This window comes from Callospermophilus lateralis, chromosome 13 (assembly GCF_048772815.1).
Source record: "Callospermophilus lateralis isolate mCalLat2 chromosome 13, mCalLat2.hap1, whole genome shotgun sequence".
NCBI lineage: Eukaryota > Metazoa > Chordata > Mammalia > Rodentia > Sciuridae > Callospermophilus > Callospermophilus lateralis.
In genome coordinates, this window is record NC_135317.1 from 81,784,887 (window position 1) to 81,801,585 (window position 16,699).

Here is a 16,699-nt window from a genome sequence, read left to right on the forward strand (position 1 = left end):
GGAGAAAAGAGACTCAGAGAAGGTAGCAAGGATCATAGGTGAAAGGTGAGTGACTCACACGAGATGGAGATTCAACCAAGAGATTTATTGGGGGGTTGCCTAAAAGGGAAGAAAAGGAGAGGCAGAGAGCAGAGAGGGAGAGGCAGAGGGTAGAGAGAGGAGAAAAAGAAGAGGAAGAGGGCAGAGAGCCAGAGCTTGCAAGCTTCAGCTTAAAAAGGGTTGTGTAGGCAACCTGGCGGGTGCAGATTGCAGGGTGACTCAGGAAAGGGGAGTGGACACTGTGTCCCACCACGATTGGTGGAGAAAGCTTTTGAATTTGGCGCTTTTTGGCTTGACGCCCTTCAGAGAGGAGAGGGAGGGGTAAAGACGGAAAGTGAACTTCAGGGAGGAATCTCCCACACACCCAACAATAGGCCATTTCCAAGGGTCTGAGTAAAAGTAAGATAATTTTCTCTGTAGACTCAATTTAAATAAAAATTTCTTAGACTTTATTTATGCAATAATTTATATTAACTTACCAGAAACAGATCCACAAAAAGATCCCAAAGGTCAATAGAATCCACTGTGATGGCAAAATTCTCCGCTCTTTCATGTGGATTGCAAGAGAGAAAGAAGCAGAAATAGCAGGGCCACTTGATTTCAAGATGAGAACTTGGTCTGAGACTTCTCAAAGATGACTAATATGAATTAGTCATGTAACTGTTTCAAAAGCCTGAAAAAAAATTAAATTCAGATGAAGTCATTATGCAGGCTCACCAGCCTTCTGAGAGTTTAGGCCTGAGGCTAATAAAATTAAAGTGGACCTTATTTGTATTTAATCAACAAATGAATTAATTAGTTCCTTAAAAAGCTTCAAAATTGTCATGCTTAACTATCCTTGCTCGGTTGGAATTGGAGAGGCTATTTTGTGAGTGAATCACAGTCAGTATCCTGTGAAAATGGAAAATGATATCATAAAATGTGCATGTCTTTGTGTCTCTTCCCATTTCTCTGCCTGAGCACTTACTATTTTTCAGTAATGGATACTCATTCCTATAGCTGAGTGTGACTTTCAATTTGACTGATCTATGACCCCCTTCGCCAAAAGGCAAAAACCGAGACAGAAAAGAGACTCCACGCTGATGGTCTCGAAGTTCTAGGTGAAGGCTCACAATCTCACAGGAGGGCAGGGGTCTCCCAGAAATAATGTCTCATCATGACACATTGTTACTCACTTGGTCATAAGACAGTGTTGTTCATTCACACCCAGTTATGTTAGAACGGGACTATGTTGCTGAGAGACCACAGAAGACACTCAGAGATGGGATATGATATATAAGGTCTACCGAGAAATGTTTTGGGGGCACATCCAGATGCAATGGGGTGGACAGGTGCTTCACCAGAAAATCCAGGGGTGATGGGCCTGACAGGTACTTCACCAAAAGGCCCAAGGGCAATGGGCCATTTCTGTATGTTGAACCAAACTTGCATCCCCGGGATGAACCCCACTTGATTATGGTGCACTATCTTTAAATGTGTGTTAAGTATGCAATTTGCCAGTATTTACTAGGAATTTTTGTCTCTATGTTCATTAGGGATAGTGGTCTGAAGTTTTCTTTCCTTGATGGGTCTTTGGTTTTGGAATCAGGGTGATAATAGCTTCATAGAATGAGTTTGGAAGGGTTTCCTTCTTTTATGTTTTGTGGAATAGTTTGATGAGGAAATAACTTGAGGCCTGGTAGAACTCAGATGAGAGATCATCTGGTCCTAGGCTTTTCTTTCTTGGTAGGCTTTTGATGACATCTTTAATTTCATCGCTTGAAATAGGTCTCTTTAAATTTTCTCTGTCCTCCTGGTTCAATTTGGGTAGATCATAGTTCTCTAGAAATCTGTTAATATCATCAAAATTTTCTATTTTATTAAAATGTAGGTTTTCAAAATAGTTTCTGATTATCCTCTGTATTCCAGTGGTGTCTGTGGTGATATTTCCCTTTGCATTCTGAATTTTAGAAATTTGAATTTTTCCTTCTTTCTCTTGGTTAACTTGCCTAAGGGTTTATCAATTTTATTGATTTTTTTCAAAGAATCAACTTTGTGCTTCACTGGTTTTTTGAAAGATTTTGGTTTCAATTTTATTGGTTTTGGCTCTGATTTTAATTATTTCCTGTCTTCTACTGCTTTCGGTGTTGCTTTGTTCTCTTTTTTTAGAGTATTGAGATGCAATGTTAGTTTATTTATTTGGTGACTTTCTATTCTTTTAATGAATGAGCTCAATGTTATGAACTTTCCTCTTAGATCTGCCTTCATAGTGTCCTAGGGATTTTCATACGTGTGTCGCTATTCTCATTTATCTCTAATTATATTTTATTTTATCCCTGACTAATTCTGCTATCCATTAATCACTCGGTAGCATATTATTTAGTCTTCGGGTGGCAGAGTAGTTTTTATTTCTTGTTATATCATTGATTTATAATTTCATTCCATTATAATCTGATAGAATGCAAGATATTATCTCTATTTTTTTTTGTTGTTTTTTGCTAAGCTTTGTTTTGTGGACTAAGATGTGATCTATTTTAGAAAATGATTCATGTGCTGCTGAGAGGAAAGTGTATTCAGTCACTGACAGAAGAAGTATTCCATATATGTCTGTTAAGTCTAGATTATTAATTATATTTTTAAATTCTATATCTTCTTTGTTTAATTTTTGTTTGGATGATCTATCTATTGATAAAAGAGGCATGTTAAAGTCACCCAGTATTATTGTGTTGTGGTCTATTTGATTCTTGAAATTGAGAAGGGTTTATTTGATGTACATAGATGCTCCATTATTTGGGGCATAGATATGTATGATTATTATATCTCATTTATATATAATTCCCTTACGCAGTATGAAACAACCTTCTTGGCCCCTTCTGATTCATTTGGTTTGAAGTCCACTTTTTCTGATATGAGGATAGAAACTCCTGCTTATTTATGCGATCCATATGAATGATATGATTTTTACCATCCTTTTACCCTCAGTCTGTGGATATCTTTGCCTATGAGGTGAATTTCTTGGAGACAGCATATTGTTAGGTCTTGTTTTTAAATCAAATCTACTAGTCTATGTCTTTTGATTGATGAGTTTAAGCCATTTACATTCAATGTTTTTGATAAATAACTTTTATTCCCTATCATTTTGGTTTATTTGTAGTTTTTAACTTGAATTACTTTATCCTTTGATTGACTATTCTTTTAATGTAGTTCCTCCCTTTGCTGTTTTCATTTCTTCTTCATGAAATATTTTATTGAGTATGTTTTTTGTTTGTTTGTTTTTGGTATCAGGGATTGAACCCAGGGGCACTTAACTGTTATGACAAGATTGCAATAAATCATTGAATCAATCTTAAAGCAGGAGATGGAATCTTATTGACCAGTTGGTGGTCTGGATCCACCAAGGGGTAGGCTGCAAGTATATAGCCTTCAACCCCCTCCTGGGGCTTTATAGTCCAAAACTATATTAATCATAAGTGGCTGTTGCTAGATTCAAAGCCATAAACAAACGTCATGAGATCTAAAATCATAAGCAGAAGGGGGAGTGGCTCAAAATGTCCCTAGTTGAGGACAAGTTAAAGAATAATTACTAACATCTAGACAATCAATTTCTAACAGGGTACATTGTCCAAGAAAAATGGGAACTAAAGAGAGAACAATCTTATATTGTATAAGAATTGCTATTTTGTGTTGCCAAACATGCTATGCTAAGCAACTGTTGATAGGCACTGTTGATAGGCACAGCTTTTCCCATGGGAGAAGCATTTCTTATATGATTTGGAGTCTCAGGGAAAAATGGAGTCTGTTTGGTCATTGCCCATATAGCTTGGCCCATAACATAATCACTGAGCCACATCCTCAGCCCTTTTAGTTTTTTTTTTTTTTTTTTTTTTTTTGATAGGGCCTTGCTAAGGGCTTTGCTAAGTTGCTAATGCTAGCTCTGAACTTGTGATCCTCCTGCCTCAGCCTTCCAAGCTGCTGGGAAAACAGGCATGCAACACCATGCCTAGCTTGAGTATGTTTTGTACTGAAGGTTTTCTACTTGTGAATTCTTTCAACTTGTTTATTGTGGAAAGTTTTCATTTCATTATGAAATCTGAAGTGTAATTTTGCAAGATATAGTATTCTTGGTTGGCGTCCTTTTTTTTTTTCAGGATTTATTATATATTATTCCAAAATCTCTTAGCTTTTAGGATCTGGGTTGAGAAATTAGCTGAGATCCAGATTGGTTTCCCTCTAAATGTGACCTGTCATTTTTTTTCTGTAAAATTTTATCCTTATTCTGTATTGGGCATTTTCATAATGATGTGCATTAGTGTAGGTCTGTTGTAATTTTGTGTTTTTGGAGTTTTGTAAGCCTCCTGTATTTGATTTTTACATTTCATTCTTAAGATTTCAAAAATTTTTTGATATTATTTCATTGAAAAGATAGTGCATTTCTTTAGTTTGTATCTCAGAGCTTTCATCTATCCCAATAAATCTTAAATTTGGTCTTTTTATGTTATATCTCATAATTCTTGAAATTTCTGTTCATGTTCTCTTAACATGTTTTCTCCTTGGTCAGCTTTATTTTACACATTATACATTTTGTCTTTGTTGCCTGAAACTCAAAGGGTCTAGTCTTTCAATGATGCTTTCCATTGAGTTTTTAATTTGTTTTATGGATTCCTTCATTTTGAGAATTTTTGATTGATTTTTCTTCAGGATTTCTATCTTCTTACTGAAGTGATCTTTCACCTTTTGGATTTAGCTCTGATTTCACTCCTTACATCATTTTTTTTTATCTTGCAGATCAGTTTAATCATGAACTTTCTAATTTCCTTCTCTAATTTTTCCTCCACTGTGACATCATTGGATTGTTAATGAGGTATCTTGATTTGTTCGGGATGGCTTGTTTCCTTGCTTTTTCATGCTGTTTGTTTGTCCACCTACTTATCAGTGAGAATCAGAGGTGGCAGAGCTTCTACCCTATGTATTTATGGTATTCCTGAAGGTTTCTTGTCCCTAATATTTTAGGGGGAGACAAATAATAACAACAACCAATGTAAACAATATTCAGCATTAAACTAAATACTTAGCTCCTATTTTGGCATCGACAGTGTTAATTGGCATTATAAACACTGGTAGAAAATTGCCACAAAAATTGGTAGCAGTATGAGCATCAGTAGGATGCTGGAGGGTGTCATCTACTCCACTCACAGCTAAGGGTCACTGTAGAGTTACCAGAGGCAGAGCTCCCAGAGGATGGGTTTGGGTCTAGCTATACTTTTGGTGCTTTGTGGAATGATGTTTGGTGAAGTTTTAAATTAAGATATCTCAAGAGCCTGGCTTCTTCCAGTCTGCACTGGGCATCTGTATCATTTGCATCTCTGCTGCATTCTGCTTGAATGGCAGAGGAACCAGTCCTTCACTCTCCTCTGCCATCCATGGTTCTCTGAGCTTTGGCCACCTGGGCTCAGTGCCACAGTGCACATTCATTCTCCCTGCCCCTCATGCAAGAGTGAGAGACACCCAGGATTCTTGGGTCTGAATGTCTTGAATTCCCCTAACTATAGCACTTTCCATGCCTGAATTGTACCTGTATTTTAGTCACGCTTTGGGACATAAGGCAGGCCTTTCCCGGCCAGGTTTTCAGATCCTGCTGGAATTACACAGATCTGGATGCCTGGTTTGGACCCACTCCTGCCAGCCACTGGGAGATGAACAGTGTTCTCCTCACAGTAAAACAAAGTATAGTTCACCCACGGGATCAGCTTGACAATATTCCTGACCACTGACTCTCTGCTTCAGGACTCACTTTGGTGCCACCTGGAATGTTGACTCTCAATCTCTCTCTCCATCGACCTGCCTGTGGTGGGTCCACATCAGCAGCCAACCGTAATGATGGTGGGTTTTTTTCTTTCTTTTATTTTTAAAATTTATTTTATCCAAACTTCTGAGTCCCTAGGCCATTCTGAGAGTTCAGTAGAGTCCAGTATTAAATCCTAGTAGAATTTTTTTTTCCTTTTTTTACTGATCTCAAAGAGAAGCTGTTTGTCCTCTTTCCTGGTCCTGTGTCATGGAGCAGTTTGGAAATAACCTTCTCTACTCCTCCATCTTAGAACTTCTCCATTTCTAATTGAATAATCTAATTGAATATTTAGATTATGAAAATTCCACATAATTACATTTACATTGCATAGCTTCCTCCTCCTAATCAACAAAGTTCTCAAAATAACCTGTTTTGTTTCACCCTCCCTTCTAGTATTATTATCACTCAAGGATATGCATATACATTTTTTTTAAAAAATAAAAGTTTTATATTACTCTTTCACAACAGGGGCTACTTTGACCTCAAGAACTTTTGCATAGTTTAAGGTGTGAACTTGCCTGTCTCCATCTTACAGACCTCCTGGGTCTGTAAAATAAAAAAGCTTCTCAAGGGGCTGGGGATGTGGCTCAAGTGGTAGCGCGCTCGCCTCGTATGTGTGAGGCACTGGGTTCGATTCTCAGCACCACGTAAAAATAAAATAAAGATATTGTGTTCACCTAAAACTAAAAAATAAATATGAAAAGAAGCTTCTCAAATAAGAAGCTTTTGAGCACAACTCAGTATCCCCCTATCTTACTCCCCATCTTAATCTATGGATTTTTCAGGATCTTAGAACATTTGAAAAAGAGGAAAAGTTTTGTGATAACCTCTGAACGTGAAGGTAGGAGGTCAACATGGACACTTGGGAACAAGGGAAGGATGATCCAGGGCAGGTGGAGCTTCAGGAGTTCTGGGTTAACATGAGAAAATTAATTGGAGCAAAAAAAAATAAAAATAGTGTGTGTTGTGGGGAATGGAGGGGTTAAGGTTTGTGCCCCGAAAGTCTGATCTTATCATTTTATGGTTCAATTTCTCGGGTTTCCTTAAGTACGTTTTCCTTTTTGGAGTCAGGAAAAGTTGGTCTTGTTTCTCAGCAGGCTGTCTGCTTTCTCTAAATATCTAAAATAAAATTATTTTAAAAGAAAGCAGAACTTTTCATTCCACAGAACTAAGAGTCTTTGCACACTGGGAGAGCTCACATCTAACATTTTAGTATAAAAAGACATGGGTAGGAAAGTAAATACAGGTGTCAGTTTTGAGAGGGGTGGGACTGGTTTTGAGAGGGGTGGGACTCTCTGAGAACAGAAAAACACAGTTTGCTGAAGGGGAGGGTAGAAGGTGCCACTCTGGGAAGACTGGAACAGAAAAGGTTAAGAAAGAGTCTCTTATGACAAACCCCTTATTTATGATTTTATTGAAAGTGTCCTAATTCTCTTCATCTGAGTACAGATGAATAAAGCTATGTGCAAAAGGTTTACAGCTCTTGCCTTTACTAAACTTCCACACCTAGGTGAGAGCAATGAAGTACTCCATGATAGTCTTAGCTTTTTTGCATTCTTTCAAAATGCACCTTTGCCTTTTTTACTTTCCTTTCTCAAAACATAGTCTTTCTCAGCTCTACTCACCACGGTTGAATCATGATATGATGGAAAACTGTAATATTAATTTCCCTACACTAAAGTTTCATGTAGAAGACCCATTGATGTTTTATTTTCCTATGTTCAATGCTGCAGGATAGAAATTTGCAGAATTGGTCATCAAAATAGCATAGGTATGGAAGTCCATAGAAGAAACCTATATATTTTTTCATCTAGTTAGTGAATCTCATTTTGTTCTTTATAAGATGTGATGCTACTGAAGAGTTGTTGGCTGATCTGATCACATGGTGGCTTATAAGATTTAAAGGTGACCAACTGTGCAGCAATACTGCTGCCTTCGAAAACAAGTTCAGGGGAAGCAGACTCAAGGATTTCTCTCAAGCCACCATTGCCTTGTTTCCCATTAGAATATACAAAAATATATGTAAAACTTCTTATGTGGCAAAATGATATTCAAAAATGGTAGTTGATTATTGGTTTACTGAACATCGTTGACAGAATGACATGATATTTAGGAATTATGATTGTGTTATCTGAAACCAAGAGAAGATGAACATCTTGGTTTTTGATATGAATTTTCTAGTGAGAAATGGTAGGGCTAAAAGCACTAGTACTTACTTAAAAATACCACTTTGAAATTCCTCAGGAATTTTCAGGCCAGGTGCAGTGGCACATGCCTATAATCCTGGTGGCTTGGGAGGCTGAGGCAGGAAGATCTTGAGTTCAAAGCCAGCCTCAGCAAAAGCAAGGTGCTAAGCAACTCAGTGAGACCCTGTCTCTAAATAAAGTACAAAATAGGGCTGTGGATGTGGCTCAGTGGCAGAGTGCCCCTGAGATCAATCCCTGGTAACAACATCTCCCCGCTACATACCCCCCCCCCAAATGTTTACAATGATGTTTTTTTATTTGCAAATGTTTAGGGCATCACACATTAGAAAGGGGCCAGCCTTTGTTTCCCAGGTGTGCAGCCACTAAGAGCATGACAGCTTCCCCCGTTTAAGCAGGTTCCCCTTCCGTTCATGAGACTGGAAATTCACTTAACTCAAACACTTCAGACTCAGCAAGGGGGAAGCAGTGAATTAAGGAAAAAAATAACAATGAAAGTATTTCACTGTGGTTAGCTCAACTGAGGTGAGCCATTCTGGAGAGAGTGGTCCAAGTTATGGAGTATCCAATGTGATTACTAAAAATACTTGTAGCTTTGTGATTTATTTAAATAACATTTTTGAACTTTTTATATTAAGATAATTTTAGTCTTATAAGAATGTTCTAAAAATGATATGAAAAATTTCCATGTACCTTTCACCCAGATTTTCCAAATGTCAGTATTTTACCAAATCTATACAATGATCTAATCAAGAAATTTACTTTGATTTAACTCTATTTATTTATTCTCAGATTTTACTTAAATTTGCTGTTGTTCTCCCGAGTGTCCTTTTTCAGGTCTGGGATTCAGTTCAGGTTGGCATCTCTTTAGTTGTTGGATAATGACTTTTAAAAGTTGCTTTACCACCTACCTTCTTAAAATGAATTAGGAAGTTTGATTATATGATGTCATAATTACAAGACTAGCTCAGCAAAAAATGTCCAAGTCTGGTATTTGATTGTGAATTCAAATCATTGTTTTGATGTATTTATTTTTGGTAGAATATAAAGTAAAAAGGTCAGAATTTTCCCAGGCACATTTACTTCTCACCCATTTTAAGCGGGAAGTGTTATTATGGTCTTAGAAATATTTTGCTAGGCTAGCTTTTTCCCTAGTCAACTGGGTCAGAAGCCAAGTTAGAACTGCCTCCTATTTTTAAACTGTCTTGACATGAGTTCCAATACCATTACTGACTCTCAATTTTATTCAAAATTATCCTTTGGATTATCCCTTTAAAGAAGGGTTATCCTTTAAAAAGCTTCTTGCTTGAAAATAATTAAAATATCAATGGTTAAAATTATCACCCTAAGATGATGCAATTATAATTTTGGGGGGGTTGTAAATTGTGTGAATAATATTTGACTCTTGCTGTACTAAGAAATACAAGAATGGCCTATTCACAAAAGAACTTATGCTTATATTGAATAAGTAGCACATATTTTGAACTGACATAATTTTACTAGGGTTTAAGTTATGATTTTTGGACTTTATGATGGTGTGAAGGTAATATGCATTCAGTAGAAACTGTACTTACAATTTTGATTTTTGATCTTTTTCCGATCTTGCAATATGCTGTACAACATTCTCTTGTGGTGCTGGGAAGCGGCAGTGAGCCTCACCCGTAGCCAGACACGTGATTTCTAGGGGAAACAACTGATAACTCTGCAGAGCACTGTGTTGCTCAGTTATGATGTTCAGTAGGTTAGGTGTATTAAAAGCATTTTCATCCTTGCGCAGGGGGCATGCTAACTTCTCTGTATTATTCCAATTTTAATTGAAATTCATTCTGCTGTCATGTATAACACATTGGAATAAATATTTTTTTAAAAAAGTGTTTTCATCTACAGTATTTTCCATTTATGATGGGTTTGACAGGGCAAAACATTATAAGTTGAGCATCTGTATATTATATCCTTAAATTTATTATAAGGAATTAGCTAGCTCACAGGATTATGAAGGTTAATTCTCAAGATTTGCAATTGCAAGCTGGAAAAGAGGAGAGTCAGCATTCATGAGGTTTAAGAACAACCAATGTTCCAGTCCAAGTGTGAGGGCCAGAGAAGTTCAAGGTCCCAGCTCAAACAGGCAGGAAGAATTTTTTCTCATTCACCTTTTTAGTTCCATGTGAACCTTCAAATGATTTGAGAAAACCCACACATTAGGGAGGGCGGTCTCTTTTACCCAGTTTACCACTTCTAATGTTAATCTGATCCAGAAACACCTCATACAACCCAGAATGATGTTCCAGTAAATGTGTAGGCACCTTATAGTCCAGTCAAGTTGACATATAAGATTAATCATCACAGAGTGGTATGGGAGTATGAGACCAATGTGCGATGGTGAACTTGACCTGACACATAAAGAGTGGGCAGTATTGGAATAGGGGTCGTGGCACTTGGATGAGATGTGATTAAGTCAAGATTGAAAAGATAAACAGCGGCAGCAAAAATCTGGAGACTAAGGCTTAAGATCAGATAGGGCAGTGCCACCATGGAGAAACTGAAATTTTAGAAAGCTGAACTGAAGCATGATGCCACCCTTTGATGGGAAATTGAACGTATTGTTTGGATTTTTTTTTCCCCAACAACCTGAAAAGATGATGATTTTGAAAATGAACCTGGTGGTAATATCAATGTGAATCTGAGTGGATTGAGGAATGAAAACTGGTTAGGGGACAACTATAAAAATAATTCAGGCAAGAAATGATAGCTTAGAAGAGAAAAAAGTGACTAAGGAGAAAAAGGACAAATTCAAGGAATATTACTGCCACTTGGTGGCTGATGGAATAATGGAGATGAAGAAAAGAAAGGAGCCAAATATTTTAGTTACTTATTATTGCTCACTATGCCTTAGGGGAAGTGCTACAAATTTAATCTGAATTATGCACAATAACCCTTGTCAAGCATCCTGTTTGTGTGTAGACTTTGTTAAACTGGTTAAGCACATTTCTGTCCAAAATATTCTCCGGTGTTAGTTTTCAGCCTATGGATTTATTTGTAGTTGCATGCATAGGCCAGCTTCTCCCATATTTTTTTTTTTTTTTTGCTAGCATGCAGACCCCCAGTTTGTTTCCCTCAAAAACCTGAAAAGTTACTTACTTTTCAAAATTCACTATAACCATTATTTTTTTCTGGGATCCCTTTCCCATATCTTTCAGGCCAGCTAAGTTGTGATGGACCCTTGCCTTACTGGCTGTATTATGGATGATTTTTAAAAAGAGGGTGGAGGAGCTGAGCTTTTCATGTGTGTTCTCAAGTTTTAATAGTGTCTGGTAAAGTCAGACTGGTTTAGATGAATTAGTAATGTTGATGAATCAAAGATTGAATGAATGAGTGTGTTTGTCAGTGTTTACTCCACTACTTTTCTGTTAAATGATTTAGTGAAGGATTTAATCTCTATACTTCTATGTCCTCTTTATAAAACAGGGAAAATTCATCTGAATTGAGGGGTTGATGTAAGGGTTATTTGACTCTTAATTTTATGTCAGTGCAACTAGTAAATGCAAAATATGAGACAAAATAGGGGCAAAAAAATTCTGTTAAATGATTTTGATTGCTTAAGCTATTGTCCCACTTGCTTTTCAAGTATCTAGAAATTCTTTTTGTTTTTTTGCTATAAATCTTCTTTTGTAAGTTAGCACCATTCAAAATGCTATCTGAAATAACCATGTTACTAACAAAATAGCTCACCTATCACCTTGTTACAGTCAATCTGTAACATTCTTCTCTCCTTCCACCTTTTGGTGAGTGCTGAGAATGAGATTTTTCTTTTAAGACTTTTTGCCAGGGAAGAGCTTACTTTAAACTCTCTAAACTCTTTTGTATTAAGAGATGGTAATTTTGCAAACAAGAAACCAAAAACATTTTTTTTAAGTTGCTTAAAAGTAACAATAGTTGTCATTTACAGAGCTCTCCCTGTATGCCAGGAAATTTCACTTTGATTTATTTCACAAATATCCATTGAACCTATGTGAGTTGCTAATTCACTTTTTAGGTGTGAGGGTTTTTAAGTGTCACATATTTTGCATTTATTAGTTGTATTGACATAAAATTACGAGTCAAATAATTCTTATATCAACCCCTCAATACAGATTAATTTCCCCTGTTTTATATAGAGGACATAGAAGCATAGAGGTTAAATCCCTCACTTGTGGTCCCAAGGCTAATGAGTTTCAAAATGTGAGTGGGACACAGGGCTACCATATTCCATAGTTAATATACCCTCCTCTGTTTCACCTGCTTTATTAGTATGACACTGTGGAGAAGCTTTGGGTTCATGGTCAGAAGACCTTGGGGGAAAAAAAAATCCCGCCTCACTAAATTGCTATGAGCCTGACTTTTGTTGTATTACTGAACTTCACCAGACCTGGGTTTCCCTTTCTGGATAATAATAAGATTGATTCACAGTGGTATTGTGGAAATGAAGTAAACTATTCCAAATAAAAACCCTTAGCATAGTTCCTGGCACAAAGTAGATATCCAGTCAATGTTGGTTTCGTCAGAATTACAAGGTACAACATTACAATCATTTTGCTCCATGAATTAGTTTTTAAGAGTCTAATGAAGTGAATCACTTCTGGTATCTCTGTGATGAATTAAATGTCACTGGCGATTGCTCCTCATATTTTATTTTCTGAATAATTCTTGAGTGGGTTCATAGAGTGAACCAATAAAGGAGAGCAGGAAAATGGCGAATTAGCAGAGCCAGAGAGACATCCTGGGCAATGGAGTAGCTGTCATGGTGCAGAAGAGGCTATGTGGGGGTCCTTAAATTGGCCCATGGAGAGCCCAAAGGCTGCTGGGAGCCAAGTGGCCCTCCACCTGTTTCCCTGCTAAGGAGTTTTCCTCGGCAGAACAATGGCATGACCCGGTGCTCTGATCCTGGTTGTCTTCTCTGCCAAAGTGGAACACCCCCTGCACATGCCCATGTACTGCCTGGCGAAGCCTGCTGTCGTCATCATTGCTGCCAATTCCAGAAAGATTGCTGACAATTGAAAAGACATTGTTTTGGGAATCGAGGTTATAATGTGACTCAGGGAGGGTTACTGTGTGACTCTAGCTTCCTATTTTCTGAAAAAGCTATTTTCCTAAGAACTGAGGCTGCCTGTCAATGACTACTCACCCTTCTTTCCCTGGAGCCAGCAGGCTAGTTAGTCAGTTTGTTAGAGACAGACCCCTTGATATGTACTTCCTGGCCAGAAAAAGTTTTTTTTTTTTTTTTTTAAACTTTTTAAAATTAATGTCCATACAGTACTGAATGGTTAGGGCTAGTTAGTCAGAGTTCTTTTTTATTTTTTTGCCCAGGTTGGGGTGCATTTATGAAGTTTTTTCTGAATCTTGGAGATTCTATAAGATTAAATTCTAGAGAGAAAAAGTATGGACTTCACTGTAAAAACAACAAAAATATTTTCAAACTTTTTTGTGTATTTCATTTCAACTTAAAAGATAAAAACTTATTTGTAGGCAGAAGAAAGAATGAACATTATCAATTTATGTAGAATCACAGATAGTAATTTTTCTCAAGCTTCCCTCAAAGAATTTTAAAACGAAGAATTTTAAAGCATGATTCTCCTACCTTCTGAAGTGGTTAACTTACAAGCTGGACTCAATTGAATTTTTAAAATGCCTATCAAATAAAAATAATTGACCATATATAACATTATAAGGTTTTATCTGGTTTATAGCTTATTATCCATTTTCATTCATCTATTAGTGAAATATTAATTTTTCTTTGAGACTAGCTTGTTAAAAATAAAGAGAGAGAGAGAGAGAGAGAGAGAGAGAGAGAGAGAGAGAGAGAGAAATAGGCTTGTCTAATAAAACCAGAGTGTCTGTCTTCTGTGGTAAGCACATAGAAGGATCTTGACTGTCAAGGATCATTTAAAACCAATGAATTAAAAATCAGGAGGTCAGGGAGAGCTGTAGAGAGATGATAAGGCTCTCTGTATTTGTCTTAACAAAGGAAGTATTAAACTAGAGTGATTTTTTCCTCCGTTCTTCTTCCCCCACCAGGGAGAAATGTGAAACTCAATTTTACCCTTGGTTGAGAAGGTGCTAATTTGTCTGACAAGTTGTTGGACTCCGAGGATGCTCAAGGTATCCTTGGTGCCTCAAACCTTCATGCTGAGTGAAGCATGCCTCTAATGTGTCAATGTTTAGGAGATATTCTCTATCTCATTAGGTAAGAACAATACAAGCCACATGAATGCAGATGGAGTTGGAACTTGTCCCCTGTCAAAGAGAAAACCTTCAACTTGTTATTACAAAGGCAATTTTAAACCGCCGTCGTTCAACTAAGTGTTTGATTAGAAATGAACTTTATTTTCTATCCTGGAGAACTTAAAATGAACTTTCCCCCCACTTGCTCCTGTTCCTTGGGAGGTATGCTCTTCAAATCCTTCCTTTTATCGATTGCAGTATCAATGAGTATCTATCAAGAAGGCTCCTAAGAGAGATGGCAATGTAAATATGAAAACTCTAATTCCTTTTCTTTTTAATTGCATATTTATTGATTTTTTTCATATACTTTCTAAAGCCAAGAATTAGCTGTATGAATGACCTTTGCATGTTAACTAAGCCCTAATTGGTAAACTGATGCCTTACGGAGAGAAAAGTCTTGTTGGAGAAAAAGATCTTTTCACAACTCAGGATTCTCCACAAGTTATGTGGTTCATGAAAACAGCAAACACATGGAACTTTTTCTATGGGCTAGGCACTGTTCAAAGTGTTGCATTATATAGTAACTCAGGTGATCCTGTTTATTACCCTTTGAGGTGGACATTACTAGTTTGGTTTTACAGACAAAGAAAAGTGACTTGATAAAATTTATACAGCTATAAAGTGAGGGACTCCCACTGAGACCTAGACTGTCCAGCCTCTGAGTCCAGCTCCTCACTCTTTCGCTGTACAGCTTTCTCTCTTACATGGAACTTCATCTAGCCATGAAGTTAGATGCTAGATGAGACTGTGTTGTATAGTGCAGGAGAAATGACACTGTAGGTAGTGAAACCTTTTGTGGCATCTGCTTGCAGCTGAGTTTTCTTTTTTTTGTTAACTTTATTTTATTTATCTGTTTTTATGTGGTGCTGAGGATTGAACCCAGGACCTCCCACGTGCTAGGCGAGTGCTCTACCACTGAGCCACACCCCAGCCCTTGCAGCTGAGTTTTCTAAAGAACAAAATTATAAAATGAAGTTTAATATTTACAGTAATATTTTATTATTTTATATATGTTCATATACACATCTATCATGCTCATATTACATAAACACACATATCTTTCATCCTTAGCAATATTAAGATAAAGTGTAGACCATGCATATAAAATTTGGTTGTTTGATTCAGGTGATGTCGACATGAAGTGAAAATAAAGGGACAGTCCATGTTTCAGCTTATTTGGTGATTCAGTTGTGTGATCATTGGTAACTAAATTGTTGGTTCCAGTATATTATTAATTGTCTTTGATTTTGAAGAGGATGGTTACATCAAGTTAATAAGGAAAATAAGATCATACTGTAGAGTCTGATAAAAGTATACCACCTGAAAATCATCATTACATGAACTTTTGTTCTTGATTGCTCTTTGGGCTCTGTAGGAGAACATCCAGAACTTCTGTTACCCACAGTGCGATTCAGACCAAATAGAACAGAATCTCTGGGGTTGGGCTTCAGGCAACAATACTTTTCAGTTTTCCAGGTAATTTCAATATGTAACCAAGCTCAGAAGCCACTGACCTAAATGAAAATTTCAATGTAAAACCCTATACCTATTTCAACCCTCACCATTAACATAAATAGCAAAGGATTTTTCTTGTAATTCTACTATCTGAATCAGAAATAACAACGTAGTTACCTGATATTCTAGTATTGGGGGTGTATATATGCTTTAAAACTATAAAAATATCACTGTCTAAGGTATTTACTAAGTTCAAGTGGTCCTAAAACCTAAAAGATTCTCCATGAATCATATTGTAGTGGTAATATGTAAGCCATTTATTCCTGAAATATTGACAATGGTTACATAAGAGAAATGATATTTTTAAGCATATGTACTAGAGACCTCCCTTTTTTCCCTCAAGGGGCCCCCACCACACTTCTCTACTTGTTGACTTACACAGCAAACATGGTGTTCATGTGCTGTGGCTTCTGGTAAGCTTAGACCACTGGGAAGTCCAGGCTCCTGACACCCAGATCTAAAGGGCAGCGGGCAGGGGACATGGTTTTCTCTTATTCCCTTAATTGCTTTCAAGGTTTCCTCAAACTGTCTGTTTCCCTGTTTGAAGGTCACTGCTGCCTTCAAAGGCTGCCTTTTCTTGGCTCTCTCACTTTCTAGGTTCTTTATATTTGCTCAACCCTGTGTGCCATGTCTTCATTACTGAGAGTCCCAGGTTCCTGAACCATCCCCAGAGATTACTCCACATTGTTGTGGTTTCTATGAAAACAAACCCTTCTGCAAACATCCCATTTTGACTCAACTAACACAGTGCACGAGAAAAAAAATGGAGGTGACAAAAATCTGTCCTGATATCATACTAGTGACAAAGACGATGACAAAAGACGCTGGACTGCCACGTCACCATAATACGTACCAGAAT

General features: G+C 37.1%; 2 non-coding genes across 2 annotated transcripts; both read right to left on the reverse strand.

The window, feature by feature from the left end:
* Positions 1-9,800: 9,800 nt before the first annotated feature.
* On the reverse strand, positions 9,801-9,907 carry LOC143379787 (U6 spliceosomal RNA). Its single transcript, XR_013088563.1, has one exon. It is a non-coding gene; the product is annotated as a U6 spliceosomal RNA (small nuclear RNA).
* Positions 9,908-15,183: 5,276 nt separating this feature from the next.
* On the reverse strand, positions 15,184-15,255 carry Trnaa-agc (transfer RNA alanine (anticodon AGC)). The gene has a single exon. It is a non-coding gene; the product is annotated as a tRNA-Ala (tRNA).
* Positions 15,256-16,699: the final 1,444 nt, after the last annotated feature.